A 19,541-nucleotide genomic window follows, 5' to 3' on the forward strand; every position below is an offset into this window, starting at 1 on the left:
GGAACTGTAAGACATCTGCTTAACATAAGTGGTAATTGCTCAGCTATTTCCACGGTTGTAACTATGCTACCTTTAAGCTACTTCTACAGACAGCCACCTATGCAATTTCGACCGCCTTTAATGCATTTCCACCCCCCACCCAGGTACCCTCAGCCACCAGCTATGCATTTTCAGCCAGTTGCTTTCCCTTTCAACACATTTAACAGATTCGCACCTTTGTCAGGTTTGGACATGCTGGATTGACCCTCTCCATTTAAGCCAGCCAACTCAGTTGTTCCTTTACCATCTGTCACCAATGGAAATCAGGTAGCCATAAATTCCTTGACAGGGATTTCAGGAAGAGGCCAATCTATGAACAATAACCCCCTGGATTCTGTACTTTCTGTTGTAAGTTGGAACATAGCGGGTCTTAACTCCAAACTGAAAATCAAAGAATGGACTGACTGGGTGAACACCAATTGTGACTTACTGTTGCTTCAAGAAACTTGGTGCTTAACTAACCCCACAATGGAGGGCTTCTGCTGTTATAACTTAAAGGCCATAGCCTCACCCATGGGACGCCCAAGCGGGGGGTTATCTATTTGGTCTAAGATAAAACCTGGGGTACAAACCAAACCGATCCCAACACCAGGCAAATGTTTTATGGCTGTGAAATACATTAACAGGAAGATTTTATGTATAATTAATTTTTATAATAATGACTTTGTTAATCATCCCAATGGAAATTTTTTGTCTTTGTTTAATTTTATTGATGATATCGCGGAGGGGCTGAAGTATGGGTATTATGATGGTATCTGTATAGGAGGAGATTTTAATGCCCATATGTATCGCACTAGTGCCCCTTGCCGAAATGGTGAGGAGTTGAAGAATTTATTAGCATCTCGTAATCTAGTAAACGCGATGGAATTTGCTGGAACTAGTGCTGAAACTAAATTTGCACCCACCTATATAGGTCAAGGCTGCGCCTCCACGATAGACTATATATTTCTTTGTCCATCCCTGTGTAATATAATTCGAAAAGCTGAGGTTATTTGCAGCGCATATAGTGACCATCACCCGCTTAGAATACATCTAGACCATCCTCAGACCACAAAGGCCGCCTCGAAGACTGAGAGTGGGCCACAAAATTTGGTATTGTCTACCGATAAACTAAGACTAATATGGAAAGGGGTGGATAATAAAGCTATCCTAGCCAAGGTAATCAAAAAGCATCCACTGTTAATAGACACCTGCTTGTCATTTGATAGTACTGGCGAAGTATTGGTTGTTGCATTTAGTAATCTTTGTGGGGCAGTGAGAAGGGAATCTTCTAAACCATCTAGGCCCAATATAGACCAAAGCCCTCGCTGGTTTGATTCCGCATGTTCAAAGGCCAATAGGGAATTGAGGGTGGCTTTACAACAAAATCCTAGGGATTTTAACCTAGTGAGAGAATCAAGAGCCAAATATAAACTCGCCCTACGGACAAGAACTGAGGCTTTAGTGGTTAACCACTGGGAGTCTCTAACGCGGACTGCTTTATTAAAAGACACCGCGGGGTTCTGGAGAGAAGTCAAATCACTCAGGTCTTTTGGTTCTAACATCCAACCAATCAACTGTAACATAAATGGAGAGGTCTGGGTGGAGCACTTCTCCGAAATCTATAATATAGTAGCCCCTACTATAGATTCTATAATGTTATTAAATAATGCTGAACGACCGAACTTCTCCATATCTGAGGTGGAGGATGCAATTTCGGATAGTGCTAGTAATAAAGCCCCTGGCCCTGATGGTCTATCTATCGATCAGATCAAATCAGAAATTAACTTTTGGGCCCCTCTATTATGTAACTTATTTAACAATCTGACCGACCGCTCCATCCCCGAATCCTGGTCGAACAGTGTCATCGTACCAATATTCAAGAAAGGTGACAGGGCCGATCCGGCCTGCTACCGTCCGATCTCACTGATCGACAATACATTAAAAGTCCTTGGTAGGGTATTATTCAAGAGGATAAGGGAATGGGCCGAGGATAATAATGTGTTACATTGTAGCCAATTGGGGTTTAGAAGCCACGTGGGTACGGTTGAGCAGTGTCTCAACTTGAACCTAATCATGGCCAAATACATTATTGTTAAAAAGTCCCCACTTTATTTAGGTTTTATGGATCTGAGTTCCGCTTTTGATTTTGTTAACCGTTCCAGGTTATGGTCACAATTGCTCGAATATGGTTTAGATGATTCATTAGTATATTTTCTTTCATATTTACACAGGGACCTTAAGGCAAGAGTACGCATCAACAATGATGGTGAACTATCTGGTGATATTTCCATTAAAAGAGGAGTCCGGCAGGGCTGTGTACTCGCCCCTTTGCTTTTTATTTTATATATTAATGGGCTGAGCCCTGCCCTGAGCAAGTACTCCAAAGATGTTCCAATTATTAATGGTTCCCCTATTACCACATTACTTTATGCGGATGACGCAGTATTAATGGGGCGCACCCCTAATGCTCTGCGCTCATTAATTACAGGGTTTGTTGTTTTTATGTCTGATTTAGGTTTAAATACCAATTTTAAAAAATCATTTATTATGAATTGTGGTTCAAAAAGATATAACATCCTCTCAATTAAAAGTGGTGAAAATGAATTAAAATGCACTAGCACTTTCCCCTATTTAGGGTTATTATTCTCCAACACAGGCTCGTGGCAGCATCACACTGCCCACGCAAGAAATAAGATTGGTAAATCAATTAATTCAATTTTATCTCTTCGCCAACCGAGAACGGCTGATGTGATTACCCCCCTGTTAAACATCTATCGTACCCAATGCCTGCCAACTGGGACATATGGATCTGAAGTGTGGGGTTACTGTAATAGCCTGCCCTTGCAGCTGGAGGAAAATAGATTTTGCAGGAAGGTGCTGGGTGGTATTTCCTGTACGCCAACCTTCATTTGTCACCAAGAACTTAAGTTACCATATATAGCTGATTTTATCAGGTCAAGGCCTACGCTTTTTTGGTTAAAAATATGGACAAATCCAGCGGCTTCTTTGACCCGTCGTATAATTTTAGATTGTTTATCTCATGAACGATCCCATCTCATACCTTGGCTAAATGCGGTCAAGACTAGCTTGATTAGCGTGGGACATGGCTGTCTGTTTAGCTTCCCAAATACTATTGTGCCCGCCCACAAGAATAATGTAAAACGGGCATTGTATGAGTTTTATAAAGAGGAACGTATGAGAATTGAAATAATGAAACCAGCTATTACTAAATATCTTCCACTAACTGAGACAAGTAATGCTGTTTTAAATAAACCCCACAAGCCCTGCAGATATTTGTCATTACCGATAGGAAGATGGAACCGGAGCCTTTTATTTAGGTTCCGGGATGGCAGTATTGTAAATTTATTGAGCTTCCCACTCGGCTATAATAAGAATCTAGAAGAACTTGATTGTCCGTGTTCTGTCGGTGGGAAACAAAGTTTACTGCATTACTTTATTTTCTGTGGCCATTATAAATTGTATATCCATCATTATCTAATGCCAATTTTCAGAAAATACAATCTAAGAGACTTTAAATTGGCATTGAAATTTTTGCAAATGTTATCAACTGACGATGTCATATTCACTATTAGCTGCTTCATAAAAGCCTGTGTAAAATCGAGGGCAAGTATGGAACATGCATAATGGCCTTCGGATGCATAACGCACTTTAAACTCTAAATATAAATCGTATAGAGGTTTAATTATTTGTATGGAATCAATGTTATTGGTATTATTTAAACAGAAATCTATGAATGCTCTCCCAAATTGTTTAATGTCTTATATCTTGTATCATGCACTTTATGCCACATATGCTGCTCATGTCTAATTGGGCTGTATTTTAACTTTTATACATGTTTTTATGTATTTTAAATGATTCATCCTGTATGTACTTTTATGGATTTTTCATAATCCGAATAAAGATCATTTCATTCATTCATTCATACTGTGGATTCCCTTGTCCTTCTGTTTTGTAGTTTCTTTTTGGTGCCCTTTGTGTGAATCTGTTCCATTTGGCTGCGTAGTATTTTCTTGTGGTAGGTCTTCGTGCCTCCCGCAACACTGCCCTAGTGCTCTCTGGCAGTTTGAGGTATGCGAACTCTAAGTTTTCAGGAGCCATGCCGCCAGGTTGAGGCTCTCCGGCTCTGGGTGTAACTCCTTTCCTTTTTATATGCTTAGCAGATCCTTTCTTTTTGGGAACTTGTGAGCTGGACCATGCACCATTTCCATTATTTGTGAGAACCAGGTCTGTCTGGCCCACTGTGGTGTGATTAGATTCAGCGTCATGTTGCTGGCTCTGCACTTGTTCAGAACCCTGTGTAGCAGCGGTATCGGTGGAAAGGCGTAGGCAGATGTCCCTGACCAACTTATCCATAGGGCATTCCCCAGGGATCGAGTTGGCATTTTGGATTTTGGGGTGTTGCAAATAGGTCTATTTGCGGTGTCCCCCATTTGTTGAATATTTTCAGTAACTCCTGTTGGTTGATCTCCCACTCGTGGGATGCTGACAACTGTTTGCTCAGCCTGTCCGCTTCCACATTGTCCTTTCCTGGGAGGTGTATTGCTAGTAGGTCTATTTGTTTCGGAATAGCCCATTTCCAAATGTCATGTGCTAGTGATGACAGGATCACTGAGTGAGTACCTCTTTGCTTGTTTATGTAGAACATTGTTGTGGTGGTGTCTGTTTGGATCAATACTCTCTTTCTGTATAGGTGCTCCTGAAAGGCCTTTAACGCTAGGAAACAGTCTTCAGTTCTAGATAGTTGATGTGTTTGACCGTGTCTTGGGGAGTCCACAATCCTCTCACCTTGAGGTTGTGCACTCCCCATCCCAGCTGGGATGCATCTGTTGTGATGGTCACTGATTGAGCTGGTTTGTGAATGGTTTTCCCTGTGTTAGGTTTCTCTTGTTCCACCACGCCATCTCTTGATGAATTGTTTGCGTGACAACCACGAGGTCCTCCCAGCTCCCTGAAGCCTGTGAACACTGCTGTTGAAGCCATTCCTGGAACGCTCACATATGTAGCCGGACGTGCGGGATTAAGTGTATGCAAGGCGCCATCATGCCCATCATTTTCCCTACCGTCCTCATTGTCGGAGCTTGCCCCGTGTGGTAATTGTGTGTCTTCTTCAGGATAGCCAAGGTCCTCTTTGTGCTTGGGAATACCTTGCCCTGTAAGGTGTTGATCTTTACTCCCAAGAAGACTCACCTGCTCCGGTTCTGTGGAGGATTTTCCCCTGTGGATGGAGAACCCCAATCTTGACAGTGTTTGAATCGCTGTATGAGTGTTCTCTTTGCAGGCGTCGTATGAATTTGCCTTAACCAGCCAGTCGTCGAGATATGGGTATACGTGTATCCCCTGTCTCCTCAAGTGTGCCGCCACTGCTGCCAGGCATTTTGTGAACACGCTTGGTGCTGATTTTTGTCCGAAAGCTAGCACTGTGAACTGGTAGTGTATATCCTTGAGGACAAACCTTAGTAAGTGTTTGTGTTTTCTGTTCAATGGTATGTGCAGGTACGCATCTTTTAGAGCTATTGTTGTCATGTAATTCCCTTGTTGCATCTGGGGAATTACTTCTTGCAGAGCTGTTATTTTGAATTTTTGCGTTCTTTTGTACTTGTTCAGAAACCTTAAGTCCAGGATAGGACGCAGCGTCTCGTCCACCTTTGGCACGAGAAAGTAAGTGGAGTAGACCCCCTTCCCTCTCTACTGTGCTGGTACCCTTTCTATGGCTCATTTGTCTAGAAGTTCCTTTGTTTCCTGTAACAACTGTGATAGCACTCTTCTTGAGTGAATCTTTCCGTTTCTCTTTCTGTGTGGGGGTTGTCTTTGTAGTTCTATACAATAGCCGTGTTTTATGATGTTTAGTATCCACTTGTCTGTGATAACCCCCTCCACTCTTGGAGGAAGTCCTTTATTCTGCCTCCTGCTGGTGTTGCATGTTGGATGAACTCAGAAACGTTTTGTTGTTTTGGTTTGTGACACACCCTTGTTGATGTTTGCTGGGTGAGTGTTGAAGTTTTTGTGAAGTCACTTGGAGGCGGGCCGTTGGCCTCCTCTGGGTGTGTTACCACGTCCTCCTGTGCGCCCACAAAAGGACTGGCCCCTAGGTTGGTATTGCCATGTCTGCTGCTGCTGACCATGCTGTTGACTCTGGTTTCTCCCCTGGAAGCCTTAGTTGAAGGATTGGTGCGATGTAGGTGGTTGGTTGTTACCTCTTGAGACTTCGAAATCGTCGAGGCCTAGTACGATTCTTCTTCTTCCTCGCTGTAGTAATACAGGTCCTCTTCTACCTGCTCCTCGATGGGTTCTGCAGTGTTCGGCAGCTGGAGTTCCTCCTCGCTGCCCTTCGCTTCGACCTCGAGCGCGGGTTTCGATGGGATCATGTACCGGCTCATTTTGTCGTCGAAATCCTTCTCTGGAGAATACTCGCCATTTCTGCCTCAAGTCTTCTCCTTTCCTGTCCATCTCGGACGCTTGTTCGGCATCGAATTCTCCATCCTCCGTTTCGCAGTTGTCGAAAATGTCACGGTCATGGGCTTGGACGATGGGCCTTGTTTTTGTGCCTCCTGCCTCGACGTCGAGAGTTCTTTTTCTGGAACCGCTTTTGACGCACTTGCCTTTTCTAAGCTTTTTGCTGGCTGGGAGTCCTTAGCCAAGGATCCGCTGGGCTGTTTCTCTTTGGGTGCGGCTGCTAGCGTCGAGGTCTTCGACGGCAGTGCCCCTTTGTGGAAGAATTTGGACTCACTCCTTCGAGTGTCTGACGAGGGTCTAGGGGTCGATGACTCTCTGACGTCCGTTGAGTCTTCTGGCCCTTCGGCGATGTTGTCCTCTTCTCCACTTGAGAGGCCCCAGTCTCAGAGCGATGGAGGTGGTCCTTGGCCATGCATGGCGTGCTTCGCCATCCACTACCTGTCTCTCCCTAAGTGTCTTAGGTGTGAAAAACGCACAGTCGTTGCAGTCCTTGCCTCGATGGTCGAGTGGAAGGCAGAGGTGGCAGACTGGATGCTGGTCCTTCTGCGCGTACTTGTATATGCATTTCTCGCAAAATTTGAACAGAGTCTTGTCCATTACGGTGCTTGGGAGGCCACCTGTGTGAGCATTGTCCGTGGTACGTCGAAGGTATGGTTCTTCTCCTTATTCGACGTCCCTGGTAGTTGACTGATCCTCCGGTCACTGTAAGTCGATTTCCTGGTGATTTTTGTAGATTTTCCGGTGATTATGCCACCAAAGTTCTGGAGCTCCTTCGCCGACGATCCAGACCCAACAGCGGAAAAAAGAATCTGAAGATGGGAACCACAGGAGTGATCTTCTGCCGGAAGCGCTCGACATCACAGAGGACACCAAATGGTGGTACGTCGACGCCCACCCTACCTGGGCCGGGAAAAAAGACGAAATATGACAATTCCAGACCCAACTACGAGTTGGCGGAATAATGCACAGCATAGTGAATCGAGAAAAAGTCACGCTGCAAAAATGCAGATTTTTAACCTGAAGCCCCCCACCCACTATTGCCTCACCCTGCTCGCCCCGTAGAAGCTTCACAAGGCTAAACGCCATGCTCCCCTGAAGGGAGCTTCAAAAGGGTATAATAAGGAAGCTTTAAAAGTCTGCTGTAATGGCACTCATCCTTAGAGAAAGTGTCAGTAAGTCTCTATTAACACCAACCACCCATAGGCACAGCTTCACAAGTCTGCAACAACACTGCTTGCCCCTAGAAGAAGAGTTCAAAAATAATGGCAAACTTCATCTTCCACATGGAGTGGTGAGAGCTTCTTTTCACCAAAACATAAACAACCAAAATAAACTATTTAATTGTGTTGCACTTACTAGTACATAAAAGTACCTAAAATACAGGCTTCTCCAACGAGTAGCTCATGAGCTATTGGTAGTTCTCCAGCTACTTGGAAGTATCGCTGGTGTGCTTTAGCCAGACCAAATTAGAAGCTTTTGATTGGTTGAAAGAATGTATGAATCACAAAATTAAAATATTTGATGTTTCAATCATGCGTCAATGCGGAGCCTTGTTACTATTATTACATTGGTGCCTGGGGCATTGCAGCTATGACTATTATGTAATAACCATAGCTAGGCATTCCAAATTCAAATCCAAAATCTTGCTTGGAGTGCCCACTAGGTAATCTTCTCTGAGGTGGTCAGTTACCACACTAATAATATTAGTAGCTTTGGATGTTTTTCATATACCATATGTAGCTCTTATTACAGAAAAGGGTGGAGACCCCTGATATGAAGAGTAGGGTGTGACCGCAAACTTGAAAAAGAAAAATCAAGAAATGTATTGAACTCTGTAATCTGAACTCATTATTATGAACCAGCTTTGTCAAATAATTAGAATTTCAATGCTTTTGCATATGATCTTTGAGAGACACCTAGTAACAATCAAAGAACCGCATCTTCATGAAAAAATATTAATTCTTTTGCATTTAACTTTTAGAGGGCCACCTAGTAAACACTTGTGGAACTGCAGCATAATTAAAGAATGTAAAAGCGTGTGCATTTGATTTGTCAAGGACACCTAGTAACCAGGGTCTCAAGGTGCTAAGGGGGGGGGGGGGGCGGTGGGGGAGCAGCTACTGTTCGAAGAGCCAGGTCTTCAGGATTCTTCTGAAGGTCAGTAGGCCTTGGGTCTGCCGTAGGTGGATGGGGAGGGAGTTCCATGTCTTGGCGGCGAGGAGGGAGAATGATCTGCTGCCGGCCGTCACTCTTCAGATGCGGGGGACAGAGGCGAGGGCGCGTTCTGCGGAGCAGAGCTGGTGGGTGGGGGTGTAGAAGCACAGTCGGCTGTTGAGGTACGCTGTCCGGTGTTGTGGATTGCCTTGTGTGCCTGGGTGAGGAGTTTGAAGGTTATTCTCTTGTTGACGGGGATCCAGTGCAAGTCCCTCAGGTGGGGTGTGATGTGGCTGCTGTGAGGGATGGAGAGGATCAGGCGTGCGGAGGCGTTCTGGATGCATTGGAGCTGTGTCAGGAGTTTGGCCGAGGCTCCTGTGTAGAGGGTGTTTCCGTAGTCCAGTCTGCTGCTGACGAGGGCCTGGGTGACCGTCTTTCTTGTTTTGGTGGGGATCCACATGTAGATCCTGCAGAGCATGCGGAGGGTGTTGAAGCAGGAGGAAGATATGGCGTGGACTGCTTCGTCATGGAGAGGGTGGAGTCGAGGATGACCCGTAGGTTGTGTGTGTGGTCGATGGATGTTGGGGCTATTCCTAGTGCAGTCGGCGACCAGGAGTCATCCCAGGCTGAGGGGGTGGATCCGAGGATGAGGACCTCCGTCTTGTCCAAGTTCAGCTTTAGTCAGCTGCTCCTCATCCAATCGGCGACGGCCTTCATTCATTTGTGGAGGTTGGTTTTGGTGGTGTGGGGGTCTTTGGTGAATGAGAGGATCAGCTGGGTGTCATTGGCTTAGGAGATGATGTTGAGGTTGTGCAGTGGGGTACGCCGCAGATGATCTCGGTGGATTCGGAGTGGAAGGGGGAGGCGGACGCTCTGTGTTCTGCTGGAGAGGAAGGAGGTGGTCCAGTTCAGGACCTTCTCTTTGATTCCGGCGTCGTGGAGGCGTGTTCGTAGTGTGCGGTGGCAGACCGTGTCGAAGGCAGCTGACAGGTCTAGGAGGATGAGGGCTGCGGTTTCTCCGTTGTCTAGCAGGGTCCTGATGTCATCGGTGGTGGTTATGAGGGCAGGTTCGGTGCTGTGGTTGCTGCGGAATCCGGACTGGGAAGGGTCTAGGATGCTGTTCTCCTCGAGGAAGCTGGTCAGTTGTTTGTTGACGGCCTTCTCGATGACCTTCGCCTGGAATGGGAGCAGGGAGATGGGTCGGAAGTTCTTGGCGTCCTTGGGGTCCTCCTTGGGTTTCTTGAGGAAGGTGTTAATCTCTGTGTGTTTCCAGCTCACCGGGAAGGTCGCTGTCTCGAAGGAGACGTTGATGGCTTTCCAGAGATGGGCTGCGATGGTGGTGCTGGCTTTGTTGAAGATGTGGTGTAGGCAAGGGTCTGACGGGGATCCGAAGTGGGCGGTGTTCATGAACTTGATGGTTTCGTCGTCATTGATGTTGGTCCAGGAGAGCAGGCGGTTGGTGCGGATGGTGGTCATGGGGGCGGGGGTCTCAGTGGATGCTGGGGCTGTCGTGGTGTTGAAGCTGTCGTGGATGTCTGCGATCTTGCGATGGAAGAAGGCGGCCAGCGAGTCGCATAGGTCTTGCGAGGGTCGGATGTCGTTGGTGTTGGAGCTGGGGTTGGAGAGTTCCTTCACGATGTTGAAGAGCTCTTTGCTGTTGTGTGCATTGTTGTCTAGGCGGTCTTTGAAGGAGACCCTTTTGGTGGATCTGATGAGGTGGTGGTGTCTGCGGGTGGCGTTCTTGTGGGCTGCGTGGCTTTCTGGTGTTCGTTCACGGATCCAGTTCTTCTCCATCTTTTGGCAGCTTTGCTTGGAGGCCTGGAGGCCTTTTGTGAACCAGCTGGCTTTCTTGCTGGTGTGGCTTTTGGAGGGCTTCTTGAGCGGGGCGAGGGTGTTGGCGCAGCCGTTGATCCAGTGTCTGAGGTTGCAGGCATCAGGGTCGGTCGGGTCTGCGGGTGGGCTCCGGGCAAGGGTGGTGGATAGCTGGTCTTCGGTGACTTTGCTCCAGCAGCGGCATAGCATCTGTTGGGTGCAGTGGTGTGTGGTGGGTTTCCGGAAGGTGAAGTGGATGCAGCGGTGATCGGTCCAGTGAAGCTCGTTAGTGTGGTTGAAGGAGATGTGGGAGCTTGCTGAGAAGATGGGGTCAAGCGTGTGGCCGGCGGAGTGGTTGGGTGTTGTGACGAGTTGCCTGAGTCCAAGGTTGTCGATCAGGGTGGTGGAGTTGGTGTCGTTGTTCTCGAGATGGAAGTTCAGGTCCCCGAGGAGGATGTAGTCCGTGGAGCCGAAGGAGTGTGTGCTGACGCTGTCGGCGATGGAGTCGCTGAACCATGGTCGGGGGGTCTGTAGACGAGGGTTCCTCTGAGGGTGGTGTTGGGGTCGGTGTGGATCTGGAAGTGCAGGTGTTCGGCGGTGCTGAGGGTGTCGTCGGTGTTTGGAGAGACTCTGAGAGTGTTCCTGTGGACAATGGCGATTCCTACTCCGTTGGTGCAATCTTTGCGGGTGATCTTATAGCCTTCCGGGATGGCTATGGCGATGTCGGGTGCTGAGGAGGGGTTCAGCCAGGTCTCTGTCAGGAAGGTGACGTCTGGGGTGTAGGAGTCGAGTAGGTCCCAGAGTTCAACGGCGTGTTTGCGGGCGGAGCGGGTGTTGAGAAGGATGCATCTGAGATAGTTGAGTTCTTTGGTGGGTGGGTTGGTGGGCCAGATGTTGGTGAAGCTGCAGTTCTGGCAGGAGAAGGGCCCTTGGGGGCATTTCGGGGCGGCCGGTGTTGAGTGCGTGGAGGGTGCTGGAGTCGTAGTGGCGATGGGCGTCGTGGTGTTCGCGGGGTCCTGGCGCTGGGCGCGATCCAGTCGCGGACGGGCGCAGACGGGCTTGCCTTAGGCGCGCCTTTGGCACGCCTGCTGCGCGGCCTCCATATAAGGGTAGGTGGGTGGGAGGAGCAGCTGGGAGGATTGAGCGGGGAGGCGAATGGGCAGCAGGGGGGGTTGGGTCTATGGGGCACAGCGGTGGGAAAGAGCGGGTGAGGACGGCAGGGAAAACAGGAGGCAGAGACAGGGCACAGAGATTTATGGTAATTATAACATGGGAAGAAGCAAGTTTGCGGCAAAGACGCAGCAGACACGTACAGTTAAACACAATGCAGCGGCAGAGATTTATGATGGTAAAAGAAGCGAAGAAGCAAGTTTAGGGCAAAATCACACCCGACAAGTACAATTAAACACAGTGCAGCAGCAGATCAATAGGCAATACAGACCAGAGCAGCGCATCAGCGTGGGGAGCGACCTGCCTGGGAGCAGGGTCAAAGGTCAAAGGAAATTACTCTTTAAACTGCTAATAACCCTCTGAGTTTTTTGGTTGATAATCTATATTAAGGTAGGCAGTAAAACGTCTATCATTTCTATCTATTACCAGTGCAAGAGCAAATGTAGACATGGCAGTGAATAGAAATACTATGTGGTTCCCTCTCTTGTTGATCTTTTATCTACAATTACAGGTCAGTTTACCACGTACACGTAAGCGGTAACCTAGACAAACACTATGCCTGCATGGACCACCAACTTAAACTGCTTCCCGTACCCGTGAAACAGTTAATTGTTGTATCATTGCTTGATGCATATGAGCAATATCCATGTCCAGGGCAATTGTACACTACCTCGGTTACATTGGCCAAACAACTTTGTGAAGGTGGCATTTTCAGTGGTTACCACCTCAGCCCCAAGTGTAAGGGAATTGCAATCATGTTTTTCTTTGGATCCATACAAAGTTTTCTTCCATAAGGACAAACACCCTTCATTACAAAGTTACAACGAGAGGTCCATGTAGGTCAGAAAAAATATCTCCCAAAGTTCATTTTTTGGCTATTGATATAACAGTTTCTACACGTTGAATAATTGAAGCAAAGTATAGGATAAAAGAATACATAGAATCTGCAGGATGGGGGTGGGCCTGGCAGAAAGCCTACCCAGCTGTCATACTCCAGGTTGTTTATCGCATCTTCTATTTCTACTCTATCCAGGGTTCTAAAAGAATTTGTGTTGCCTTCAGATGTTCTGGTTACATGGCAATTTTGGATCTGTGCTGCTTTCAGGATAAATATGTGGTCAGCCCGCCTCTCCAGAGTGTACGCACAGTAAGAAAATGACATTTCTCTGCACAGAACCTGTGACGCTGCAGATGGTGCTCAGCTCTACATGTTTTGGATCCTGTAATTATTCTAAAGTAGCATACTGAGCATGCTCAAGAATTTTCGTGAAATTCTATTAAAGTGTAGTTGAATTTATTTAGCATTTAATTCCCTTGATGAGGAACCGGAGCCCATTTACAGAGGTGGATCATACTAAGTAGTGGAAGACCTTTTATGGAGTAAGTGTATGTTTAACGTGAAGTTTATGTCAGCAGTGTATTCTTGTCATGTGTGAAGAACAAAATTATTCTTTTATCAAATTTTTTGTCACAGCACCTTGGTGTGCGGTGAAGTAAAAGGAACGAGAGACGGAATGTCTAGGCTTTTAAATCTCTAGTGTATGGATAGTAAAAATTTATGAGTGTAGGGACTTATTTACAAGCCCCTTATGCCGCCGGCATGTCACTTTCTGTGACACACCGGCGGCGCATTTTGCTGCCCCATATTTACAAGGCCATCAAAAGCCACCCTCCGTGGCTTTTCCTGTCCTCATAAATAAGGTCCCTTTACACGCTGCACTTTGGGGCGTTCCATAGGTGTTGCTGTGGGTGTTCCCACACAACACCCATGGAACCTGACACATTACCAGATTTACAAGCAATCGTGAAGTGCAAATGCATCTGAATGCTATGCCTTCCCAAGGGAGGTGTAGGGAGGTGCAATGAGGCGAAATGTATTAATTTATCTTAGTTTTTCCCCTCATTCTATGCGTGCTGCATTCTGCAGCACACATAGAACGAGGAAATAACCTTTTGTGATTGGTTATGAGCAGGTAAGTGTCCCTTCCAGCACATAAACAATCATTCAAAAAAGGAATATGCTACTTACCAGTATGCATCTGTTCTTGGCATAGAGGGCTGCAGAGTGGTACATTTATGAATAGATCGCCATCTGGTGTTGGGCTCGGATGATTGCACTTTGTTTTTCTTCTGGAGAAGTCTTTGTCGTCATAGGTGACTCCTCCTCTCGGTGTTAGTGCGCATGGGCATCGGCTCCATCCTTAGATTGTTTTGCCATAGTAGGGTTAGATGGAGTAGTGTAGTGTAGTACATAAAGATATGCCCATGTAAATGTATCTAAATAAGATAATGTTGGGACAGACACAGGTTTCCGGGGAGGCAGGGAGGGCATGTACCACTCTGCAGCCCTCTATGCCAAGAACAGATGCATACTGGTAAGTAGCATATTCCGTTCGAGGCATATGGGCTGCAGATGGTACATTTATGAATAGATTGTACAGCAGTTACCTCCCTAGCGGTGGTCACCAGTGTCTGTCGCAACTGTCTGAAATAGAGTTTTTAATACAGCTTGGCCCACTCTGGCTTGTTGTGCAGCCTGTACATCAACACAGTAGTGCTTTGTGAATGTATGTGGTGTAGACCAAGTTGCTGCTCTACATATGTCATCTAGGGGAATGTTCCCTAAGAATGCCATAGATGCTCCTAGTTTTCTTGTGGAATGAGCTCTAGGAGGAACAGTTAATGTTCTCTTTGCTTTAATGTAACATATTTGTATACATCTTACAATCCATCTTGCGATGCCTGCTTTAGAGATAGGATTGCCCTTATGTGTTGGGGAAAATGCTACAAATAGTTGTTTAGTTTTCCTGAAGTCTTGTGTTCTTTCTATGTAGTATGAAATGGCTCTTTTAACATCTAGTGTATGTAGAGCCCTTTCTGCCACCGTCTGTGGCTTTGGAAAGAAGACTGGTAATTCCACTGGCTGATTGATGTGGAATGCTGAAATTACTTTAGGCAAGAACTTTGGGTTTGTTCTAAGAACCACTTTATTCTGGTGTATCTGTAGGAATGGTTCTTGTATTGTTAATGCCTGTAACTCGCTTACTCTTCTGAGTGAGGTAATGGCTATAAGGAATGCCACCTTCCATGTAAGGAATTGTATTTCGCACCTATGCATAGGTTCGAAGGGTGGCCCCATTAGTCTGGTGAGTACTACGTTGAGGTTCCAGACTGGGGAAGGTGGTAATCTTGGTGGAATGACTCTTTTAAGACCTTCCATGAATGCTTTTATCGCTGGTACTCTGAACAGTGATATGCGCTGCCTGTTTTGTAGGTATGCTGCTATAGCTGCTAGATGTACTCTGATAGATGTGTACGCTAGATTACATTGCTGTAAGTGTAACAAGTAGCAAATAATCTCCCTTGTTGATACGTCTAGAGGGTTGATATTGTTATTAGTGCAGTGTATAGCAAACCTCTTCCACTTAGCTGCATAGCATGCTCTGGTGGTTGGACGTCTCGCTTGTTTAATTATTTCCATGCAATTTGGGGGGAGATCTAAGTACCCAAATTCTAGGATTTCAGGAGCCAGATCGCTAAGTTCAATTGAGTTGGATCTGGGTGCATTATCTCTCCATGGTTCTGTGTAAGGTGCATGGGTAGAATTCGTAGCTTTTGATGTGGCACTTGTGAGAGTTGCAGGAGCGTGGTGAACCACGGCTGTCTTGCCCACGTGGGTGCTACTAGTATCATGGTCATTGAATGTTGTTGCAGTTTCCTGACCACTAATGGGATTAGTGGGAGAGGGGGAAAAGCGTATGCAAATTTGTTGGACCAATTTATCCATAACGCATTGCCCTGCGACAGGTGATGTGGGTACCTGGACGCGAAGCTTTGGCATTTTGCGTTCTGATGAGTGGCAAATAGGTCTATCTCTGGTTGTCCCCATCTTTGGAAGAATGGCTGCAGTATTTGTTGGTGCAGTTCCCATTCGTGTATTTGTTCCGACTGTCTGCTTAAGATGTCTGCTATCTGGTTTTGAACTCCTGGTAGGTGTTCGGCTAACAGATAGATGTTTTGAGGAATGGCCCATCTCCAAATCTCCTGTGCTAGTCTGGATAATTGGAGAGAGTGCGTCCCCCCCTGTTTTTGAATATAATACATTGCTGTCATGTTGTCTGTTCTGATCAGGACTGCTTTGTGGATAACATGTATCTGAAAGGCTTTCAATGCTAGAAACACTGCCAGTAGTTCTAGATAGTTGATGTGCAGTGTTTTTTCCTGCACACTCCACCTTCCTTGTACTGTGTATTTGTCCATATGTGCTCCCCATCCGGTGAGCGATGCGTCTGCTGTTATTGTCACCTGTGGAATTGGCTCTAGGAACGACCGCCCCTTGGTAATGTTTGTTCTGTTCCACCACTTCAGAGAGCGGTGTGTGCGGTCGTCTACCAACACCAGATCCGTAATCTGTCCTTGAGCCTGATTCCACTGTGTTGCTAAGCATTCTTGTAGCGGACGCATTTGTAGTTTTGCATATGGTATTAGCAGTATGCAGGATGACATCATGCCTAGTAGCTGCATGAACACTCTTGCTGTTAGTGAGTGTTGTGGCTGAAATCTCTGAATGATTGTAAGCATTGCTTGGACTCTTATTGGGTTGGGGTACACTTTGGCTTTTTCTGTGTCTATGGTAGCCCCCAGATATTGTTGAACTTTGTTTGGTTGTAGGTGTGACTTTGTGTAGTTCACCGTGAACCCTAGCTGGTGTAGTAGCTGAATTGTCTTTTGTGTGTGTTGCAGACACTCCTCTTGCGACCTGGCTTTTATTAGCCAGTCGTCCAAGTATGGGAAGACATGAATTTGTTGTCTTCTTAGGTGAGCTGCTACCACTGCCAGGCATTTTGTGAACACCCTTGGTGCCGTCGTGACACCAAATGGGAGGACTTTGAACTGATAATGTTGTCCTTCTACCACAAACCTGAGGTATTTCCTGTGGGCTTTGTGAATAGGGATATGAAAGTAAGCGTCTTTTAGATCCAGTGTAGAAAGAAAGTCCCCTTTCTTCAGTAAAGGAAGTACTTGTTGGAGCGTGACCATGTGGAAATGTTCCGAATTTATGTATGCGTTGAGAGGTCTTAGGTCCAGTATTGGCCTTAGAGACCCGTCCTTTTTGGGGATTAGGAAGTATAGGGAGTATACTCCTGTTCCCTGTTGGTGCTGTGGAACCTTCTCTATGGCATGCTTTTCTAGCAGTGATATTACTTCCTGTTTTAACAGTGTCAGGTGATCTTGTTTCATTGGACGCTGTTTGGGGGGGATGTTTGGTGGGGTAGCTGTGAGTTCTAGGCAATAACCATGTTGGATAATTTGTCTTACCCACTTGTCTGATGTGATGTTTTCCCAGACAGGTAGGAACTGTGATAGGCGTCCCCCTACCGGTGTTATATGGTCTGGAGGAAGCTCTATGAAGTCACTGTTTTGGGGTTGGAGAGTTGCGGTTGTTGTTGTTTCCGCGACCTCTACCCTTGTTGTTGTTACCCCTGTATCCACCTCTAGAATTACCTCTGGGTGATGTAGGTGTAAAAGAGGTTTGCTGTTGGTTTGTACCTGTACTTTTGGATCCTCCTCTATAGGTGGATCTACGAAAGGAACCTCTTTGTGTCGGCTGCTGCAATGCTCCCATTGATTTAGCCGTTTCTGTATCCTTTTTCATTTTTTCTAGGGCCTCATCTGTCCCTGTGCCAAAAAGTGTTTTCCCATCAAAAGGTTGATTAAGTAACGAGGTTTGTACCTCTTGTTTGAATCCTGACACTCTGAGCCATGCATGTCTCCTTAGCATGATGCTTGTATTTGTCGACCTTGCCGCAGTTTCTGCCGCGTCTAGGGCGCACTTTATTGAAGTGTTAGTAATTAACTTCCCTTCTTGTATAAGTTGATCAGCTCTCTTTTGATGTTCTTTAGGGAGATGTTTGATGAGTGTTTCTAACTCATCATAATGCGCTCTGTCATACCTTGCAAGTAGTGCTTGCGTATTAGCTATGCGCCAACTGTTTGCCGCTTGAGATGCTACTCTCTTGCCAGAGGCATCTATTAGTTTAGACTCTTTGTCAGGAGGTGGCGCTTCTCCCGTAGATAAAGAGTTTGCTCTCTTGCGAGCGTTTGTGACCACTAGTGAGTCTAGAGGAATTTGTCCCTTAATGTATATTGGGTCTTTTGGAGCTGCCCTATATTTTTTATCAATTCTTGGGTTCAATACCCTAGCCCTCACTGGGTCTTTGAATATCTCTGATGTATGACTGAGAAGGCCTTTTAGCATTGGTAGTGTTCCTGATGTTCTTTGTGCAGTAGGTAGTGTCTCTAATAAGAAGTCCTGTACTAGAGGTTCTGTATGTAGGTCTACCTTATGAAATGTTGCTGCTCTAGTAATGAGTTGTGCAAACCCAGTATTGTCATCAGGAGGTGAAGGTTTTGAGGGATATGACTCAAGGTCGGTATCATTACCTGATCCCACATTATACTCCTCCCATGGGTCTGCCTCCTCTGGGATTGTGTCCTCATCATCCCCAGGGTGTCCCCCCTCCCCTGTGTCACTTTCTCCATCTGTTGTAGGTGTAGATGGACGTGTGGGAGGAATATCTGGCCTATTGTGAGGAATAGGCGAAGATGGTGTGTGAGGTTTGGGAGAAGGGGGAGGAGTTGTATTCGTCCCCATTGTTCTCTTCTTTGGATGAGCCTTGTCGTCCAAATGTTCATGTGTCCTCTTTTTAGGTAGCTCTGTGACTACCTTGCCAGTCTTTGGGTCAATAAACAAAGTCTTTTGTTTAGGATCCGTTCCGTGTTCCTGTGTCGGTACCGCAGTTTTCGGTTCCGAAAGGTGTCTTTTCTTTGAAATGTCCATTTGTGTTTTCGGTGCCGAAGTTTTGTTCGGATCCGACTTCTTCGGTATCGAAGATGTCCCCGGTGTCGAGGGTGTTTTCGGCGCCGAAGCGTGCTTCGGTGTCGACATGGACTGCTTCGACTTCGAGCTTTCCTTGACCTGGTGCTTCGGTGTCGATGTGGTTGGTTTATCGGAACCGGAACCACTATGATGGGGGACCGAGTGTTTCGGTTTCTGTTTCGTTGCCGGGCTCGAAGGCGGGGCGTTGGAAACTTTTTTCGGTTGTCTGACCGGGCTCGAGGGCGGGGTCGACACCGTGCGGGGTCTGTTTTTCGGTAAAGGGACGTCGTCACTCACGGTTTGTTGGACGTCGATTTCCTCGACGTCGGACTCGTCCGCTTCTGACCCCGCCTCGTTGGCCTCTTCTTCCTCCTCTTCTGGTTGCTGGTCCTCGAACAGCTCCGGGATTGCTTGTGACTGCATTCTCGATACCTCGTGTCTTCGGGCTCGACGGTTTCTAATCGTCGACTTTGACGAGAACGCTGCACAGGCCTCACAGTCCCTGGATTCGTGTTCAGGGGACAAGCAGAGGTTGCACACTTCGTGTAGGTCCTTGTGTGGGAACTTAGCACCACACGTTGGACATTTTTTGAATGGAGTCCTTTCCATGGACCCCGGGCTGGACTACGTCGAGTTTCTCGTAGTCGTCGTCCTTCGAATCGCGTCGGTATGGAGTGAAGTCGCGTTCGATAACGATACCGTCGATTTGGAAAGGAATACGCGCCGGTTATAACCTTCTTTGTTGAAGTCGGTCCGGAGCGCTTCGATCCTCATCCGAACCCGATGGCGGAAAAAAACAATCTAAGGATGGAGCCGATGCCCATGCGCACTAACACCGAGAGGAGGAGTCACCTATGACGACAAAGACTTCTCCAGAAGAAAAACAAAGTGCAATCATCCGAGCCCAACACCAGATGGCGATCTATTCATAAATGTACCATCTGCAGCCCATATGCCTCGAACATGACATTTTGCAACTTCTATGTGTGCTAAGGCAGCACACATAAAAGTTGAAAAACGCCATTTCAGA

The sequence above is a fragment of the Lissotriton helveticus genome, chromosome 11, assembly GCF_964261635.1.
Source record: "Lissotriton helveticus chromosome 11, aLisHel1.1, whole genome shotgun sequence".
NCBI classification, from domain to species: Eukaryota; Metazoa; Chordata; class Amphibia; order Caudata; family Salamandridae; genus Lissotriton; species Lissotriton helveticus.